General features: G+C 33.4%; 1 pseudogene; it reads right to left on the bottom strand.

Moving 5' to 3' along the window:
- Positions 1 to 1,669: 1,669 nt before the first annotated feature.
- Positions 1,670 to 15,704, bottom strand: LOC141702688 (ubiquitin carboxyl-terminal hydrolase 8-like; annotated as a pseudogene).
- Positions 15,705 to 22,770: the final 7,066 nt, after the last annotated feature.

Raw genomic sequence — 22,770 nt, 5'->3', positions numbered from 1 at the left:
TATGTCTAATGGTTTTCATTTAAACAAAATAATATATAATATGAAATAAAATTATAATATTGATTTAATCCTAAATAAAAAATAAATATAAATTACGTACAATTAGTTGAATTTTAGCCTCAGATTAAAATAAAATAATAAAGATTTATAAAAATTTAAAAGCAAATTCATTTAGTGGATATAATGTCATCAGGCTAAAATAAAAAATAAACGAGTTAAAACAACATAAATTGAAAGTAAATTTGTTTGGAAAATATAATGTTATCGGCCTAAAATAAAATTATACATATTATCAATTCGGTCTAAAACATAATAAATATTCATTCAAGGCTAAAATGAAATTAACCAAAAAATTAAATATAATTAGCTGAATTAGGTTGACATAGCGGGTTTGAGAATAAAACCAAGATTTGCTAACTCAGGGTAAAACTGTACAATAAATACTACCGATCTAGCTAAAACTATTTATTAAACGAGGCTATAACATAATGCGTTGATCGATATATGTCATCAGAATAAAACAAAATATGTTATTTATTTGGCTTAAAATAAAATAATATTTAACCAGAATTAAAATAAAATTAAAAACAAACTAAATGTAATTAGATGGTTGATATAACGGGTTTAACGCTAAAACAAAATAATGTATATTATTGACCTACGCTATAAAATTAAATTCAAATTAAAGGTAATTCTTATATTATCCATTCGTGTTAAAATAAAATTAAAGTCTATTTAATTCGTTGTTATGTATAATGTAGGTTTAGGATTGTAGGATAACTAGAATTTGACCCTAATAGCCGAAATATTAAAAGTTTGATGGCAGATATGTGTGTAAAATGTTTGGATTTATATAATTACGTTTTTTTTTTCAATTTCTATAATATCCAAAACTATTTTAATAAATATAAATAGAGATGATTCATTAGTCAGTATAGTAGCGTTAGACTAAAATAAATTAATAGATGTTATTCATTCGGGGCAAAAAATTATAAAATTAATTCATAATAAATCAAAATTAAAATAAAAAATAATTATATACTTTTATCCGGGTTTATCATTGATACTTAATTTTTTTATCATTGATCCGGGATTTAAATAAATTAACCCAAAATAAATTTGAATATAATTAATTAGATTTATTCGGTATAGCAAACTAAAGACGAAAAATATATACGAGGATACTTCTTCGCAAAGTGTAATAAGGAATCTGTGACTCGGTCAGCTCGTAGGACTAATAACAAGCATAGTGTTCATATCTTTCAACAACAAAAAAGGTTTCTCAATTCATGAGCAAAACAAAAAATCATAACAAACCATGATTAATACAATATTGTAAATATAAATGTAAAGGCAGCCGGTAGAATAATTTTTAGATCTACTAGTCGTAACAATGAAAACCAACATACAGGACTTAAACCAACATACCTACGTAAACTAAACCCTTACCCTGAAATACATCCTATATTTTAATTGCAAGATAGAATTGCAAGATACTGCGCTGTGCCTACAAGAACAATCCACAAGGTGTTTTCCTGGAAACAATCAAAGACTATTCCCAAACAAAAAAATTGAAGCTTGATAAACATTCTGAACCTCAGTAAATTAAAAGGAGTTCAAAGCTAACATTAAAATCTATATCTCTATCAACAGATTATCCAACTGCATGTAAACATAAATATATAGTATGCCTTTAATATTGAATTCTACTCCATTGAAAGATCAGTCCAACTATTATGTTACAATCCTCGAGCACCAATTTCACACTTATAGCGGTGCTTTCTGTTTCATATACCTCAAAATGATCGACTAACTCTAATGTCATAAACTAAAAGATGCTACTTGTGTATAAATTTGTAATATGACCTAACATGTATTGAGTATATATAATCTAATCCCAATAATCACCAACGAAAAATATGATGTTAGACATCTTAAACTCTTCTGTAGAAAAGAAGATAAGCGGCCGAAGATTTAATCTTGTCCTCGCTGATGGGAGAAACATGGCTGTCAGTCAAAGTCAAACCACCGGTTGCCACCATGCTACATCATATCAATAACAAGACTCAGAAAAATTAATAAGATAACAATAGGATAACATTTTATCAGACTTCTTGTTTAAGTGGTTTTTGGGAAGGGGGGCCGGGGATACTGAGGAAATATTTATCTTCAGACGCGGTGGTACATGCACTAGGGCTAAATAATTTTTGAACTTGGCTTCAATTTTTGTCAGGCATAGACATGACTAATGTTTTTATTCTTCTTCGTAGGCTGTTTTCCCCATTACCAGTGGGCCTCCATCTTCGAGGCCCAACACATAGTTTAACTACAATTAAATGGAATGCGGTCAAGAACTCACAACTAACATAACTTATCTGAGATAATAAGAGGCCACTTATATTGAGTCATCTTACATGCCCTCTTCATCTTACACCTTGGTACCATGCTAACGCTCAGAGACGCAGACAAGGGTATAGGTCCATTTTACAGTAAGAGTATAAATCGGCAATCCCCAGTAACTAAGATCCCTGGAAATATCCATTATCCCATCGTACATAGCGTCATAGTGTACTCTTTTTTTTGCTAAAATCATAGTGTACTCTTATTAGTACAGAAACTGGCCGTGCATTATCGAAATGAGATCAAAGAGTTATATACTTATGCAGATACAATCTAAAATAATAGAGCAAATAAATAACATTCCAAGATAAAAAAAACAACAGAATGAATTCATGAATCCTGGACTTCAGCAGATACTAAACATCGGTGGCCCATAAAGATGTGCAAATAAAAATGCAAACCCATCATTTCACGGTTTATCTTCACAAAATTTAAGAAAGATGGTCTCAGTTTATCCATAATCATCACAAACTATAAAAACTTGAGTCATAATCTAGCCACGGCCGTTGAAGAGTTACTATGCATCTAACTGGTGGTACCCGAACCTATGGTATACAGCTGTAAGTTGACTCTATTACAAACTAGACACAGGTAAGCATAATTTATTTCAGTAGTTCAGTGTTGGTTTCCTAAACATTCCAGGATTTTCTTTTACTAATTTCCTTTGGTTTCTTACACAAGTAGTGATAAAATAAGATTTTTGATTGAATTTAAGTAGAACAAAGAAAACAAGCCCTTGAAAGTTGCAAAGAATATAACTCACACAACAGTTAGATTATTTATTTTGAGAAGCACAGCTTACATGGATGAATGCAGTATAATGACCACCTCCCATGCTTCCATAGTGGTTACTAATCGCATAAAGCATATAACAGTTGGAAGAGTCACCGCTCTTGAAGGAAATGTAGGAAGATAGATCAAGATCGTGGACTGGAAATTCAACGTAAGTCTCCAATTTGTTCTTTAAAAACCTGCTGTATGAGAACCTCTTTAAATGAATGACAAGGATCTCAGGCAGTCTCCACAGATCTAATTTTTTACTGGCTTGACAATGCTTCTTGCACACAGGACAGTACCTAAGAGTGGGGACAATGACAGTATATCAGAAATAGCATTAGTGCATTAAATCAAGAAAACCCTAAAAAAGAACTCTGTAATCTATACTGACTACGGTCACACTTTGTTGAATCACAATTTTGTTAAAAAACTTCAAACTAGGCAAATTACAATGTTTCCAAGGAACGTAGACTGGGCAATGAGAATATATACGACTATACGAGGATACTTCTTAGCAAGATGTTTTTGGGGATCCGCCCTCCCAGTCACTCTTGAGACCAATAACAAGCGTAGTGTACAATTGTTCAGAAAAACGTTCTTAATTCATGAGAAAAAATACATCACAAACCATGATTAATACAATATTTGAATCTGAATGTTAAGGTGGCTCATAGAAGTTAAATTTTTTTGGATCTACTAGTTATGTTGCATCAAATTGGTATATATTAAAGAAAATTTTACAAGTGTATATCATGTAAATGGCTAAAAGGGATATTTTTCTTCAGAATATAATAGGTATAACCTAGTAGATCCAATATACGGAAGCTAACCCCTTGACCACAAAAGCATCTTAAATATTTACTAGCAAATAACCAGAGCACGGACCGAGATTTAAACATTAATATGAAAAGATTAAATATAACAAATTATCGAGAATAAATATAATTAATAGTGTCAAGGAACCAATCGCTTTAAAATCTCAAGGTGTTAGAGGAAATGCCTTTTTCACAGGATCTTCTGTTATTATTCTAACACTCCCCCTCACTCGAAAACCCATTTATGGGTCGAAGAGTAGATCACGGGCGCCATCTTTGGAGCATTAATTGGCCTTTCGTGTCCACGATAAATTGTGAGATATTGAGGGTGGTTGGAGTCGAACCTGAGTTCTCCCACCAGCCTAAGCTCTGATACCATGGCGAAGAACTAGTCGCTTTAAAACCTAGGTGTTAGAGAGAGGTCCTTTCCTCGATCTTATATTATTATTCTAACAAATAGTATTATTTTGATATGTATTTGTAGAGAATACAATTCTAAAATTAGGATGAAAATCTATATAAATAAATATTCAAATATGTAGTTATAAGGAATTGAGCCCGTGTAAACCAAAGAATTAATTTAACTAAATAAATCTTATATAATTACGTAATTGGAGGAAATCAGATTTGAGTTTGAGTAATAACCAAAATTTGGTATTTTTGTTACTTGGTACTATTGTATTCCACCGAAATGGTGTTTACCTTATTAATAAAGACTACAAATTGTGCTGCAGGGAATAAAGTTGTAAAATGTAAGATTTAAAAAGCTAAAGATGAAGAAACTTACCACATGTCTTCGGGTCCAAGGGGCTCTTCCTTGAGGAATGCCTCGAGGCATTTATACAAAGAAACAGACTCCTTTGGTTTCTTTGAAAAGAAACCAGATTTGTAGGTTTCTGGTAATGAGCTAAGAAGCAGTGTATTACGTCGTGCAACCATATTCTCTGGCCAACACACAATAACATTTAGTCTGCACGGGAGAACTTCACATGTTATCTGCTCATTCATTTCAATCTCAGAACCCCTGCCTGTTCCTTTTTCATCTGCTCTGTAATAGTTGAAATCTGTAGTTGTATGCATATCCAAGGAATTCTTGTTAGGGGTAACTGCACCCTCAGCAGATTCTAGAAATGAAGTATCTTCAAGTTTAGTTGTTCCTTCATTTGCAGTGCTCACATCAATATCATAGTTGTCTATCATATTATCTGCAGGATCCAAATACGGATCAACCAACTTCAAATACAAAGCACGAATATCAGATCCATTTGCAATGCTACAACTTGCTAAAAGGGGAATTCCGAATGCTTTCCACCTTGTTGTCTTCTTACCAAGAAAATTGTTCCTACAGTTTCAATATTGTTAAAACATTTGTAGAATATCAAAATGGCAGGGAAAAACCATATTAGGAGAAGAAAACATGTTAGCATATTATAACTCGAATATACATTCCTAGAAAAATCTACACACTATATTAATAAAATAACTAAGCTCCCAAAAGAATCAGATGACTAAAGCAGCGTACAGTTATAGTTTGTAGTTAATTCAATACATGATAAGTTACACGCATTTAAAAGTATACAAGTTACAAGAAGTTACACACGCAGTATACTTGAGCTTCGAAATAATTAAATTTTGCATAATTTTTTTTGAGAAAACTTATATATAAAAAGAAAAGCTCTGATCTAATCAATAAAACATGTACTTTCTATGCACTACAGAATGAATTTTCCCATTATCAGTTTTTTTTTAAAAATTATACTATATCTTACCAAATATCTAAAAGTCAGAGGAGGTTATAGCAAAAGTCATAGTTTAGTATCATAATTTGTAACCCGAGGTATGATAGTGCAAGCTGAACACCTTTCCTGAGCTTCAGGACATGAGAGTTAATGATAATAAGGTTATCTTGGAGTTATTTTTATAAAAAAGGGAGCTAAACTACAGTTGTCTCTTATTTTGCAGGGTAAGGATGACAAAAACCAAGTCTACTATCTCCATAAACTTTCTTTAATATGATAAATAATGCAGCAACATCTTTTAAGTTTTATCTGTTTACCTTTTAAGTTTCAAATTATGATGTGATAAATAATGTGTTGTGCCTAACTGCACAACACACATACATCACACTTGTTTTGCTTCTGTTTATTAATGTAATCAGAGTGAATTAATTTTATGGGTCACATACACCTCGTATAATGGAAATCTGAGTGCAGATGATGTTATTAACACACTAGCTTTCTTTATACTGATGAAAACAATTACTTATAATGCTGGGAGTTGAACTTCACATGAAGTTGTATCTTTTTTCAGTGTTTGCTATCATATAATATTCATAACCGTAAGAACACGGGATATTCAAGATTGCTTCAAATACGGATTTGACTGATCTACCATAGCGGAAACTTCTAGCATCAGGCAAAAAATAGATAGTTTAGCAAGAGATGTACACCAAAACTGGGGTATTAACATCACATAAGAAAGAGATAGTAAATGGGTATTATTCTCTAATATAAATTCCACACGGAGTTTAATAAGATTGCTATTACTTGGGATATCTATAGTGCTTAAGACAGGATTTAGCGAGAAAAAATTAGGAATATTAGATCACTATTGAAATCTAAGAAAAGGAGGGTAGGTGTGACAACCCGGGTCAAATCCCGAGCCTTTTTCGAAAAAGGGGTCAAGTCCCGATTCCGAAATAAGCCGAAGTCTACTGTCCCAAATGCAGCCAACTTGGGTAACAACTAGCCCACCACAAGCCCCAAAAAAATCATGATTTGTTAGTGCACGTAGTAGTAGTACTCTATCTTATAAACTAAACAGAAGTCTCAAATCTCCTCGATGTGGGACTGGGGTGTTACAGTAGGCCTCATTTACTGGGGATAAACTTGTACATAAAGATTTAGAGGACGTTTGTTGCCTTGTGATGGGTCAAGGGTCCTCTCATGATTGGAAGTAATATGCCAAACAGAAACTTGGTATTATCATTATCAATATTAGCATTAATACTGCATTTTTCTGTAATTTATATAGCAATAATAAAAAAAATAAACTCTGCTCAAGGTAACTGAGCTTTTTTTTGACATGAGGTAACTAAGCTGTGTTCTACTAAAAATACGAGGTTTGTTCTACTTGAAATATATATTAGAGGCTTAACTTTATAATGTACATTAGAGTCTTAACTTTCTAACTATAAGACGTGATAGCTATGTCATTTAGCCCTTCGTCCATTCACTGCAAGAAGATTCTATAAACACCAAATGCAAACTCTTTTCTCTCTTCTTTTTTTAGTAGTTCCAACTTCTTCTTTTTTAATGAACAGACTGAATCAAAGATAATGCATGCATAGAAAGTATAATTTATCTTCATAATAAGTTAACCACTAGACACGATCCATCCTGTTCAATAACATCTCAATCCAGGTGCAAATTTAAAAGTAGTTTCCACCTAATTAAGAAAACTTTCTCCTATGTTACTGTAAGCGAAATATCTTTATCCTGTCAAGCTTTCTACAAGCACTCATATAGTTACATTATTATAATACATACATGAATGCATGACCCAACTACGAAAAGACAGTCCACTATTGTAATATAGAATTTTGTGATACTTACTCTTCCATCTGCTGGTGCATAAACACAATAAGAGGCAATTTTGTAAAATCTTTTGGCAACCGATAAGCAACTAATCGATCCTCGTCTCTAATTAAGGATAAAGAATCAGAAGGATCCTCTAAATAACGAATAATCTTATTGTTGTAAACCTGCAAAAAAAATAAAATTAAAGCCAGAGAGCTTACAAAGAAAGTAATGTTACCCAAGATACTAATTTAGTGCCTCATACGAGCTGCAGAATATACCTCCACCACCAAAAGGGTTTCATCAACTCCTATTGAACACAAACTTCCTAGGGCCTGATTAAGATCCTCCAATTTTCCATTCTTAGGAACAGTAATAGTGACAGAAGATTGCTGAGAACTTCCGTCTGTGGTCATAACTGTCACAGTCATTGTTCTTATTGATGTTGAAGGTAATGGCAACGAAACATACATAAATGGATCAAACGTGATCGAAGACTTCCGACAAAGAGGACACACTAGCGTTGATCTATACTGCCCCTGTAATATTGTTTATAATGCAATAAGATTTCACATATGTTAGCAATAATATACCTACTCGCCTGATTCCAGAAATAGGATATGGAAACATATAGTCATTTAGAGCTATAACGGAATGCATTTCATTGTCTACCAGGTGTTTTAAAAAAAAAACTGAATGATAATATCAATGTAAATAGTAAAGTTACTAATAATTAAACTACACACTTTTACCACTGAAAACACCTAACTGAACCGTGGAAATAATTAAGACAGTGATTCTTCTCCTTATAAAATTTACAGCACCTATGTGAAACTAACGTTCGTCGCCTTCTACACTTTTAAAACTTTAAACCTTTGAAAATCACATGACCGGGCACTTATCCTCCAAAAATCAATGTAAGATTATCTATCTATTTCTTATTTTTTAGTCTGTAAGGTACAACAACAAACCCAGAAGCCTAAAAGCATATGACTATAATGCATTTAGTATTGAACCCTAACCCCAGCGCCAAAAGGATATTTAACTTTCCTGGAATGTTAATGCATTTAATGTTTCTAGATAGTGCTAAACCTGTATGCAGATTCAACATAATTAACAAGTTGAAAAACATAGATATACTACTCACTTGGCATAAATCAACGATGATAGAGTCATTCCGAGCCAAATGATTTTGCCAGTACTCATCTGCTACTTCTTCATCTGGTCGACCATCTGAATCTTTAACTTCAGCGTAAGGTTTATTTTTCACGCGATTCACATCTTCATGAAGTCCATCTAATAAAAAAGCAAGGAGTTCCTGCCATTTAATTTTACCACCTTATTCTTTGGGGAAAGATACAGTATGCCTACCCCAAAATATAAACCTTTATGTTTTTCCTCCATGCCCCAACCTAAATTAAAATGAGAGGACAAGAAACAGATCTTATTTAAAAAATTAAGGGGTGGCAAAGACTACGAACTTGAGAATCATGCTGATTAAAGCCACTGAATTGAGGAGCAAAATGAGAAAGCTTCGACTTAAATGTTCTTGGAGCTACTGGTGTTGCTCCAGGAGCCCATAATTGCTTCAATAACTCTCCGAAGGCGGAAGCAATTTCACCCTGCACAAGTTCTAGTTATTAGGAATTTTGATCCATATAATATTTTGTAATAAAAAAAGTGACGAACATCTGCATGAGTTGGCGGTGTAGACGTAAGAAATTATCAACACGTTATTATATTGTGTGGGTGGGTGCAGAAGAAAAGAACAATAGTGACAAATAATAACCACATATTTATACTACCTCTATCCCAAATTATGTAAGCCACTTATTTTTTCATTTTTTCACACACTTTCTGCGTATCAAGGGGTACCAGTAAATAAATATTTTTTGTTTTGTATAATAATAGAAACTTCACATTTAAAAAAAACACTATTAACAAGTACCGATTTAATAGGCCTTAAACTGGGTAGAAAAATAAAAAGTGGCTCGCATAATTTGGAAAGCAGGGAGTAAATATTATCGTGAAAAATGAAGAAATGAAGAAATAAAATCAATAACTATACATTCATGCCCAATGGATTGTCATAATTTATTTCCCGCCTGTAATCTCCAAGAAAGTAGTCCACAAGCTTTGGTGTATGTCCCAAGCACTGAAGTGCACTATTCATAAAGCAAGTGTTCCCTAAGTTCTGTAATCCGGTCAAGCCCAAAGACCCAGCCTCATTGGTGTTTCCACCAAAGGTTGGCAAACTACTCTGGACAAAACTTGAGATGAACTTTCCAGAATCACTGTTTATCATGAGTGAAGTTGCATTAGGATGTTGACCTGTCATCTCATCCTTTTTAATTTCGTTTCTACTACTATCTGATAAACCATAAACTTGCAGCTTTAAAAGAATCTGCAAACAGTGGAAGAAAACAATAAAAAACGGTGACCATGTACCAATATACCAATTATTTTGAAAGTAAGAAATAAGAGAAAATGTAGAAAGCATTGCAGGAAAAGATTCTAGAACACTTTATATTGATGCTTGGTGAAAAATCTACAAGCCAACACTTTTACATTCAGCACTGTCTCCTGCAACAACACAGTTTCTCTAACAAAGAATTTATTTCACAGAAGTGAAAAAAGTTTATTTACAGGATTACTTTTTTTTTTACAGTAGATAAAGTCGTGGTTGCCATAGATGAGAAGAAACCTAGGTTCAGGTGAAACAAATAAGAATTCATTAAATATTGTCAATGACACCACTTTTCAAACTAAATTACTAAGAGAGTGAAGTCACAACAGACCATGTCATGCAGATGTTTAAGTGGAGAGACAATATTGTCTATATAAATATAGACAAATGTATCAGAATTACATTCATTAAGTTAACTGGATATTCTGGATTACTAACTCCTTCAGAACCTTAAGGTATAAGGAGAAGCCACTAATGTAGAGAGCAGATCACTTGGAACCCATATTTCGCGAGATAATTAAAAGATATTGCCTATATTAGAATGTGAGATTCTGTGGATACCCAGGACACAAACTTAAGACCTCCAGAGAGATCCAAGCTCCAAACCATGTTAGTTACTCAAATAGCTCAGACCAAGGGTGTTGGCCCTCTTTAGGTAGTCCAATTGGTTTTAATAATGTCCGTCACAAATCTAAAATAACCATTATATTTTTAGAAAGAAAAATATAACCTAACAACGTACTAATAATCCTTTATTAACTAAAAAAATAATTAAACAAATGTTGCTTCAGTGTAATAAAAAAAGGTATTGTTTATGGCTGAAATTAGAGCTTGGACTATAACAGACGTTATACATGTGTTTGGGTTAGACCACAACACATCTAATTGATGAGTTAGGGCTTAAACCATAATGCTTAAATCACCAATTTATGTCTTTTAAAAGTCATGGCACACACTTTACCAGTGTTATGTGCGTGCTCATAAGGACCGCCATGATTGCTAAAAAAGGGTAACCAATCAAAAAGGTGCTATCACAGACCACTATTACTACACCTAAAAATGTCCTATTCTACGTAGTTTCTCAAACATAGAATTTTGGAGAATTCACTAAAATGGATTATACATATATAATTTAACAATATCGATCGAGCTAATGTACTGACTCTTCCATATCTTGTGAACAAATACATAAAAGAATCTTTAGCTGTAATCTTGGCAAGTTAAACAGCTCGTTTACTCCTTTTTTTTCTACTAGTCTGGTTTAAACATTTTAAATATGAAGTACCAAATATCCCATCACTGTTTAAGCTACCTGATTAAGCCCAATATATTTATGGAATTGGACAATAAATTATATCCTTTATTAGAATTGATAACAGATGTAAATTGATTTTATGAACAAGCGTCAGGAACTTACATCCTGCTCCACCTGCATTTGAGAGTATAGGGTTCCTTTATCTTTATCGTTCAGAAAATATTGAGTTGTTTTCCCAGAAAAGTCCCAAATACGTAACTGCAAAAGATGAAGTAGAGAACCATCAAAACTGACAGTACTAAACATTGTGTTATTTTAGACACAAAACTATATTCTAACAGCTTAAAATCTGGCATAATCAGTGGCGGACGCAGCAGTAGGATCCAGGGTGGGCCAAATTGAGAAAAAAAAGCTTAAAAAAAGTAATTGTGACAAAATTGTTGTCAAAGCATGAAATATGCAGTTTCCAGATTTCGAACCATGGTTCTCATGTGAGAAAATCACATTTTCTACCACTATACCAACTTAAACAATTGGTTTTATAGCTGTACATGTACTTGTTGAAGAAATTTCAGGGAGGGCCATGGCCTGTTCTGGGCCTAGTGTAGATCCGCCACTGGGCATAAGTATATGATTTAAAATGGACATGCAGTCTCGCGGTGTCTTTGTTTCAAACATTGCCACTTGCATTGTCTTCCCTATTATGAAATCTTATATTCTCTTCATGTAGCTCATTTGGTTAACTTAAATTCCTCTTTTTTCATAGAATAGAAGCAGGTTCTCTTTCTAGGTACAAGCTCTCACAAGAAAATATACATAGAAAAATATTTTATGTTGTTGAGCTTGTTTATAAGACAACTGCACAAGATTTTAGATACTAAATGCACATTATATGTAATAGTTTACTCACAATCTCCGAATCAATACTGAAAATCTTGCAGGCCCTTCTAAAACACTCGGTTGCATTATCCTGAAAATGACAAACCTTAATGTCAGAGATATATGAAATAACAATCAACATATCACAGTTCCTAATGATTCAACTGAATGATAAAGGGAGGACATATGAGTCACTTTGTACAAATAAATATCTAAATGTTAACCATGAAATGTTAAATTAATAAAGACTATTGAGTAATCAGCGTATTGCAACTCCCAATAGTGTGACCTGAAGCATAATTGAGTAGATGGTCTGCCTACCCCTTGAAGCACAAAAATATGATCCAGTGGACAGATATAAGTTTATAACACATCCATCTATGGAGAACTTACCATTCTCCAACATTATTTTCAATCAGCTCCCGCCTCCCAATACTTCTGCTAATCTATTTTACAGGGTACTCACTCCATTTACCCCTTTAATCTTGCTGTCTTTTAAGTTTCTGCTTGTCAGACGATGACAATCATCATCTCCTCTAACTCATTAATCGTGACATTTTACACTGCATAGTGTTGCTTTATTTTTTTTTTCCTGGCACGTTATCTTTCGAAAATGATACTATACCAGGAGGTCCTTCACCAAATCCTAGTTCTTTGCTATTTTATTACAAGGTACAATAATCCAATATTTTAGTAACTTTTTTTCCATTTTACTATAAGCATCAACAGACCAAATTATTAACATTTTGCTTTGCTAGATGAAAGACATGATAAATAGACAATGCTTGATAAGGAAAGCTTGAATGAAAAAAGGTAGATTAATTGAAATAAAATCTAGAACAAGTGTCTAGAAGAGACACAAACGTAGAGATATTTGATGAGTATCATTAGGGCTGAGCAAAACCGAACCGAAACCGAAAAACCGAACCGAACCGTGCTAATTCGGTTCGGTCCTAAATTTTTCAGAAATTCGGTCTATTCGGTCCGGACCGAATAGACCGAATTAAAATTCGGTTCGGTTCGGTTCTTTTCACAAATATTTCGGTCCGGACCGAATAGACCGAATAGACCAAATCATAAATACTATAATTTTGTATTATATATATTTTACATATATCTTAAAAATTATAATCAAAATTTTTAATTTGTAATTATATTTATGGAGTATTAGAACTCTACATATCACATTACTTTAATTATATTTTAAAATTTATAATTTGTGATTTAATTTATAATGCAATTTTATTTTTGACTATTTCGGTTCGGTTCGGTCCGGTCCATAATATAACTTCGGTCCGGTTCGGTCCAAGAAAAAATGACTATTCGGTTTTTTGGTCTATTCGGTTCGGTCCGGTTTTGGACCGAACAGACCGAATGCTCAGCTGTATCAAGTATTTGTGAGTGGAAATCCATTTTAACTGCTACAACAACAATCAAAAGGAAGGTGTAGGATAAATTATGCACCTTCTTGCTTATTCTCACGCCCAATAAATTGTCTTCACTTGGAGTTGAAAGCCTAAGTTGTAAAGGATAGATATCACTCATATCATCTTCACAAGCCAAGAAGGTTCTACCATTTTTTGATGCAGCTTTAGAGTTGTTGTGCCTAAACGAGGAACAACAAAAGATCACAATGATGCTGGTAATAAGATAAAGGGAGTTGTGGGCCAAAAAAATAGAGGATCGGGGTATTCATGGTCGAACAACCGGACTGGTATACTTCTCCTCTTGGATTTCTACAGATACACACACACGCGCGTAAGGGAGGAAACAGAATGAATTAGTGACCTAGCGACATTTGGCAACAACTCAAAAAGGATAAATGAACACAACTTGTTCACTCAAGTCAGTAATAAGTTTAAAAATTTTACAAATAGAATATTTTTGCAGAAGAAAAAAGATTTAGTAACTAATGCAAAAGAACTACATAGATTTGCAATTCAGCAACCTAAGTCGATATTCAATTAAAATCAGCAAAAAAGTATGTCAAACTATGGATACATACAGACCAACAAAGGGCACAAACAGCCAGCTTCTAATTACTTAGCAACCCAAACTGAAAGTGGGAAAGGTTCTCCAAAAGGTTCATATTTCCAAAATTCGTAAAGATTACTCCCCCCACCCCCTCTTTTAGTGCCAAGTGAACTTAAGAAAAGTTTAGATACTCTCATTCTAAAGCCTCAGGAACTTAATTTCTTAAATGAAAAGCATCGGTACTGCCACTATACAAAAAGGAAAAAAGGAATTGCTAATTGCCACTAACCATTTGAGTGCCTGCAACCACATCTCTCCAGGTACTAGGGCATAATCTCGTCCAGAAATTCCAACCTCGCCACTCTGTGTATCCTGCAAAAAATCATCCTCTCTCCTAAGATTAAATACGATGTCTGAACTGAATATGCTGTTGATTAGTTTCATCGGCCCTGATGAGGTTGGTGATGCAGTATATAAGATCCCTCCCTGCCAATCTGATACAGTTCCCGACGTAGATTCTTCAGCTTCCTTCCACCACCTATATCACAAAAATAGTTGCATGTGTAGCAAATTTATCAGGTGAAGGTAAAGAGATGAGTAGATATTCATTGTCCGGAGTATCTTAATATATATCCACAAATTAGCATCATATTTTGTATGCACAAGAACCATTAACTTTAAAAAATACAGTCTAAAAAACACATTAGTAGGATAAAAGTGGTTGGAAATACCTTACAAATTATGACAAAAGAAATGGCAAGGGAATTATTACATAAAACCATGGATGAGATTAAATTTTTGAGTTGCTTCACTTTAGTGATTTAAACTCATATGACACAAGCAATAGCAAAATTCATATACTAAATTTGAGTAAGGAGAAGTAACAATAACCAATATGACATCAGCTTCTAAATTCACAGAATCATAAAACACCGCAGTGATCCGACTTACTAAAAAACTCGTTGGTTTCCTCATCAATTCGAAGATTAAAAGCTAATCTAACACATTAAAGAAAACAACATATTTCAAAATCATATTAACAACTGTAGAAACATCACACATTGTGAGATTCAAACTTAACTAACAATCAACTGCTAATAACGCATCGAAATCACAACATCAATCAAAAATGCTAACAATTACGTTACATTTCATCAACATTCCAACTTATACTAACAATTAAATATTATTATTGATGCGGACCACAATTAAGATTGAGATGTCAACTAATTCAATCGATTTAAGTTCAAAGTACAAAACAACAATATATAAATTGAGCGAGAGTATATAAATTGTTGCACCTGTACGGAACGCAATAGACATGAACATCGTCATCGTTTCGAGGTGACGGAGAAGTATCGGAACAATCTCGGGGAGCAACGTCCATTTTAGAGAGAGAAAATGTATAGATTGTGTAGAGAGAGAAAGGGTTTGGAATGATTTGTAGAGAGAGAGAAAGAGAGAGAATGGCGGAGGAGAAACAAGGGGGAGAGGAGATTCAGACAGGCAGGGGAGGAGGGAAATTAACTAATGTATACATACATACACGTCTGTATCTACATTTGTCTCAGAATAGACAATTTTTAAGTGTTTCCAAATCTGTTATACTCATTTACAGAAATAACAGGTGTATATTTGTTTATCTTAATTTTTTCAATATGGTATTTTTCTTTTTTCAGCCTCTTTTTGTATTCTTATATAGTTTTTTCTTCTTTTGTTTTTGTTGGACAGCCGCAGGTGTGAGCATTCCGATATTTGAAGTTCAACAGAAATTATTTCGAATATTTAAGTATTCAAATAAAAATATTTGTATTTTTAAATATTGAACCGAATTAAATTTTATCAATTACCGAATCATATTTTAAAATTCAATTTAGTTATCAAAATAATCAAAAATCCAAAATTTGTCATTGTTTAATTAGCTAAAAGAAATTGATCATTTCACAAAAGAACTGTACTAACACGTTCAAAATGGTCGTTCTAATAATTTATCAAATCAGAATTCAATTTGCGTATCACATAATTTATCTATATATCTTAATGACTACTCCCTAATTTACCCATGGGTAAATAAATTTACTCATGACCCAAATCATATATTATTTCTCATATTCATGGACTATCCAATTAGTTTCAATTGACCCATCTTAATTACTATTTACCTATTTTTGAATTTCAAAATTAATTTATTTATGAAAAATAATTGAAATTCAAATTCAAATTAAGATATTACCATGATTTTCTCATATCACACATTATTTATTAACCAATACTCCTTTATTTGTAATATTTTTGAATTTTGAATCTCAAGTTACTTATTTATAGAAACTATCACTAATTTATATCTTACTTGATTTGTGCATTCAGTTGAATTAGATTAGATTGATATACACATACACAAATTCAAACACACGTATAATCAATTAGTTTTCTTTTCACAACTTTCAAATCTCAGAATCTCATTCATCTCTCTCTCTTTTTTGCAGGTTACATGCAAATTTTAATCGGGTTTCGTTTGATTTTGTTATTCCCAGTGGACTAACAATGAGATTTACAGAAGGGGGGTTGAATGTAAATCTCAAAACTTTTTCAAGTTTTGAGTAGTTTCTAAGGCTAAGCGTTTTAGTGAACAAATGTGTGTGAATTGCTTGAAGCTAATTCAGACATATATATATTCAAACACAAATGTAAAGAACACAAAGAACTTCAAAACTTTTCTGGTGGATTTGTTGTTCCACCAGAGATGTGTTATTTCAGAAAATCTGTGATTCAAAGAATTAAATCACAGCTGCTTCCTAGTACAAACTAGATGATTTTCTCTCTGGATATTTCTAAACAGCTCAGGAAAATTCTTATCTAATTACTAGCTGCTACTTGGTTTATATATCACCAAGTTTACAAGTGAAGACAAAACTGTAAAATACAATTAAAAAGATTCTTCACATGTTTCTTCTTCATTTCTCTATCAAATGCAATTTAGGCTTGGCTGTAGATCTTTGAATACTTCCTTGTTTGCATCAGAATGGAAATACTGCATTTTCTTGATTCCTCCTAGAGGCTTCCACATTCCAGTTTGTCTCTGTCAACCCATGTGCCTCTGTCAGCTTATGAATTGTCACTATCAACTGCTAATGAACTAAGCATCCGTTGAAGCTTTCATCCGTTGATGCCTTATCCGTTGAGGCTTTATCCGTTGAAACTTTATCCGTTGATGCATTATCAGTTGAAGTCTTTATCCGTTGAAGCACTCATCCGTTGATGGATATTATTCGTTGAAGCATTAGAGACATCCGTTGAAGCTTTGTTTCTTATCCGTTGAAGGTCTTCAATATCAGTTGATACTTCTTCACTTATACAAAATTACAAGGCATGAAATATTTACAATTAGCCCTCCTATTTGCATATCCACTAGTAGTCAACATGACTGATAATTTCCTACAACATCTAAGAATTACAACTTGAATCCAGAGAATGAAATGTGCTACAATACTAAACTTATTGCTAAGTAAAGCTACTCCTTCAACGGATAGCCAAGATGGTCTTATCCGTTGAGGCTACAAACACTAGATTTCTACTTAAGTGTTTTGTTTAACTTATCATCAAACTAATACACATATTCCTAACAATCTCCCCCTATGTATGTCTACTACAACTGTAGGCATAAATTTGGGTTTAGCTTGATGATAACAAAACACTTGACAATATATAAACTGTAATAAAGCATAAATTCAAAAGTGCTGCAAAAATGTGTATGCTGAGATGGAATTGAAGAATTTCATTGTTTCCAAGGGTGCTCCTTTAGCCTGAGCAGATTAGTTTCTTTTCCTTTGATTCCTTGTTTTCTTTCCTAGCCTCCTGTCATTCTCCTCTATTTGAAGTTGAAGTTGTCTGTAGAATTCAGCTTCATCTTCTTCATTGATGTCCAACTTAGATTGCATATCCTTGAGAGTTTCATTACTGGCAATCTTGAGCTGATCTTCAATTCTGAAAATCTTCTGACTCCTTTGTTGCCTCTAAACTCCATCAACCAATGAGGTGATTTATGAACTGTAATTCCTCTTTCTTGAATGAGTAATGTTCTAGGCAAGGCATTGGGCTCCCACCAAGTTTGCCTTATGTTGGCAATCTTGTTGAGAATCTCAGTCTTGGCAGTCCTGGTAAAGCCAGAATCCCTTTGTATGGCTAAGTAGACTCTAACCAAGGTAGAGTAGCCTTCATTCAGAATCCTATAGAGAGGCCAAGTTCTTTCCCCACTTCCTTTGTATTTGAACACTAGTCTTTCTGGTAGCTGTCTGTAGGCAGCTATTCCCCTTACTTCCTCCAGCTCATCCAGATAGAGTTCAATGTCTGAAAATTCTTTTATGTCACAGATGTGAACATAATCATCCTTAGAGGCTTGAGGCTTAGGCTTAGGCTTCTGTGTGAATTTGATTGAGGCTTTAGAGGGTGTTGATTTGATTCTTCTTTTCTGCTTCTTTGATGTGGAGAAGAGGTTAGAAAGGTGAGCAATTTGATGGTGTTCCAATCAATTGGTTCCTCCTTAGGAATGATTGTTTCACCATGAATATTTATGAAGGGGTCAGGCACAATGGGTTCAGGAATAGAAGGTAGTGGTTTGGATATTGATTGGGTTTCTTCAGTCTCATCTACCATCTTTCTCTTTGCATTGGCCTTCTTTCTGTTCCCTTTCTGCCATTCTTCTCTTTCCTTACTTCTTTCTTCCATATCAGTATCAACCATGTCCCCCATAGCTTCATCTTCACTTTTGTCTTCAATTTCTTTCTTGTAATAACCCCAATTTTTGGAATTTTTGAAACCCTTATGAATAGTGATTTTGTGTGTTCTGTTATTGATATTCTGAGATTTTATTGGCACTCTATATGGTATATAAGTGTATGTAAAGATTGTCAGAATCCAATTCCGAACACTTTGATTTTTCCCGGAAATCCACTAGATACGAAAAGAATTGAGTATAAGGCAACAAGATAAGAAGGATTTAAATTAAAGGATTATAAGAGAGGATCATAAAAGGAATATAATATATTGAGAAAAGTTAAGGGAACCTAAGTAATAAGATCCCGGGTATGATCCCTCAAACGATAAACGAAAACGAAAGTTAAGCGAACCGTATAACAGATCAGCGGTCATTAGGCAAACAATTAGGAAGTTAATCAAAGAGATTAGTGGGGATGATGTCACCCAACCAATGAGAAGAGGATAAGGAGGGAAAGATGACATCATAGCATGACATAAGCATGACATGGGAAGGAAGGAAATGTGGTGGATTATTAACCACACAAAATCAGGGGCAAATAGGTAATTTACCAAAACAAAAACAAAACTACAACCAACCAAGCCAAATAATTCATTCTTCATCAAAACAAAAAAAAAAGACCAAGGCATTATTTCTTCATTGCTCTCGGCTTTTACTATTGCAAAGGAAGAAGAAATTCAAAACTCAAGATCAAGGCTTCCTAAATTGGTAAGATAATTCCCTAATCATCCTTATGCATAGTTATGGCTATATCATGAGTTTAAGCACCCCATTCATTCTCAATCTTCTTCAATAAATCAATGAAGAAGACAATGAATAGTGACTTCAAGAATTTTAACTTGATTTTCTTGTTTTTCCTTTAAGATCCAAGCTTTCCTAAGACTCCTCAAGGCTTCTTAAGGCTTCCTAGCTACTCCCACCACTTCAAGGAAGGTATATCATCTCCAAACCCTAGATTCCTTTGTATTATAAGATGATTTTGATTATTATGGTGATGTAGTAGCTTAATGCTTGTGGTTTAGAGTGTGGGTTGGAGTGGTAGTGAAATGGAATGGTGAATCTTGTTGTTTTGGTTAAAAGAACTTAAGTATAGTTAAATTCAAGCTTATGCATAAGTATAAATGTTAATATTAAATTGATTGGGGCTGTTATGATGTGATAAGGATGGACTTTGGTTGTATGAATGGATTGAGGTTGAATTGTGATGGTTTTTGAATGGTTTAAAATTTGGAAATCGTGTAAACATAGCCGTCGTAATGTCCGATTTACTTTAGACTGCTTTTGTTCATAACATTTGGACCCGAGAACTCCCTGCTAGATTATGACCATTGCCATGTTTAGATAGCTCATGTTACGAGCTTCGTTTTGATAGGTAGTTCGTTCGATTCCGATGCACGGTTTAGGAGAAACGACCGTTTCAAGTAACGGCGTTTCGCGAACGAAACTTTTCCCCTCGTCTTACTTTGAAACATAGGTTAAAGACCAAAAAGGGTTAATTAATGTATAAAACAATTATGGTAAGTGTGTTAGGCAGTTGGTAAGACACCCGCGAAAGAATCGCCTTAAAACTCGTAATGGTTAATTTATTAAAAATGGTGGAGCCGAGGGTACTCGAGCGACTTAAGAGAATCAGTAAGCGCAAAGCGAGCGTTAGAGTCTAATTTGGTTAAAGTATAGATTTACAAGTGACTTCGGTTTAATTCCAACTTATATGTTGTTTATATGTTACCAGACTCGTCCCGAGCCATTTGTAACCCTCAGTCGCTCAGACAAGTTTTCTACCCGTTATACTGTTGTTGTGATGTATATGTGTATATGCATGATCTTGTGATAAATGCATATTTGTTATTAGCAAATTCTTGCGATATATTGTAGCATGTGATATGGTATATATGTATGCTTGTTTCGTATTCTTGATTTATATATATGTTGGTTCAAATGCTTATAGTTGCATAATACCTATGCTAGAAATAAGCAAGTAGTTGCGTATAGGGGTGTACACGGATCGGGTTGGGCGGGTTGGGAGAATTTAGCAACCCAACCCAATTAATTCGGGTTTTTTAAATTTCAACCCAACCCAAACCATTTAAATTTGTAACCCAAACCAATTTGTATACTTCGGTTTGGTTCGGTTTGGATCGGTTTGATCGGTTTATTAAATATACAAAATTAATATAAAAAATTATAATAAAACATAAGGTTTTAAAGTTTAAAACACTTGAAAATAGTTCAAAACAATATTACAATCCTCCATATTGAATAGTCTTAAACATCTAATTTTCGACATCAAAGTACTAATAATATTGCTTATGCTTTATATATTGGAATGAATCATAAATGCAAAAAATATAACATTAATCAAACATCTATTGTTGTTACGAAATAAACTACAAACACGGAGGTTATAAGTTACATTTAGAGTTAGAGATATATGGATCTATGTAAATGGCCTAAACATAATTTTGGATTAACTTATTAGCATGTACATATAAATTTTAATCGGGTTGGGTTGGATTGGTTTAAAATTATCGAAAACCATATCCAACCCAATTAAATCGGGTTGACATTTTTTCAACCCAACTATATATCGGGTTGAAAAAAATCGGTTTGGTTCGGCCGAAATAGGGTCGGTTCGGTTTGGATTGGTCGGGTTGGCCAAACCGTGTACACCTTGCGTATACCCTTAGTATAGGGGATAAAAGGTGAACATTTTCTAAAACCGGGAGTCGATGTTCCCGAGTATATTATATATATATATATTTATATATATATATATTGATATAGTTTTAAAAACTATTAATCGAATAAGGTTTATTCGATAACTTTTATTTTATTTAATGAATATTATTACGAATATTCATTCGAGGGCTTATGACTCCTTTTATTTTATTATTTGAATATTATTTGAATATTCATTCGAGGGCTTATGACTCTTTTATATTATTTATTGAATATTATTTGAATATTCATTCGAGGGCTTATGACTCAGTTTATATTATTTAATGAATATTATTTGAATATTCATTTGAGGATCTATGACTCCGATTATTTGCTGAGATATGTTCTTTATTTTATTAAAGAATAAGGTGTCGATAATCAAACTTATCTTTGATTATTCAAATAAAGATAGTACTTTCGTATAAGTATATCTTTGGTTATTTAATACTCATTTCAAGTATAAGTTTTAAAACTTCTACTTCAATTATTTTTATAAAGATTATTCTTTATGGGAATATTATTTAAATAATAATATTCAGATATTTTCTAATATATTGGGACTGATTTATTTCATTAAATCAGCATTACTCCAAACACTCTTTAAAGTGTTTTCGAGTCTTCAAAATGATTTTTAAAAGTTAGAGCGGATCCCAAAACTCATTTTTATATTTAAGATCTTCCTTTTAAAGGGGATTTAAATACTCGTTCAAAACTTGAGGGGTCCGGCTCAGTGGTGTATTTTACATTCGCAACGAGGTTGCTGTTTTGAGAAAACATTTTGATTACTTGCCCATCGTTCGGGAAGTAAGTTCATCTATTTGAGTCGGCATAAGCAACATGGGCTCAGTGGGCGTCCATGAAAGTGTAAGTGGCTCAGTGGGAGTCCATCAAATACGTAAGTGGCTGAGTGGCAGTCCAGCATAAGGTCCTATTGCGGCCAGGGTGATGACCAGTGGGGAATTCGTCCATCTACTAGTAGAAAAGGTTACTTATTGGTATCTTTGCCTGATCAGCAAGATATCAGGTTTATGCCAAGATTTTCTCCTTTCCAAATTCATTGGATATTGCAACTCTGTTTATAATTTTCATAACAGAGGTTTTCAAGGAGTGTATGAAATGTATATATATATATA

The sequence above is a fragment of the Apium graveolens genome, unplaced genomic scaffold (genome assembly GCF_009905375.1).
Source record: "Apium graveolens cultivar Ventura unplaced genomic scaffold, ASM990537v1 ctg5499, whole genome shotgun sequence".
Taxonomy (NCBI): domain Eukaryota; kingdom Viridiplantae; phylum Streptophyta; class Magnoliopsida; order Apiales; family Apiaceae; genus Apium; species Apium graveolens.
The sequence above is the reverse complement of the archived record's forward strand: the minus strand, read 5'-3'. Positions and strand labels throughout refer to the sequence as shown.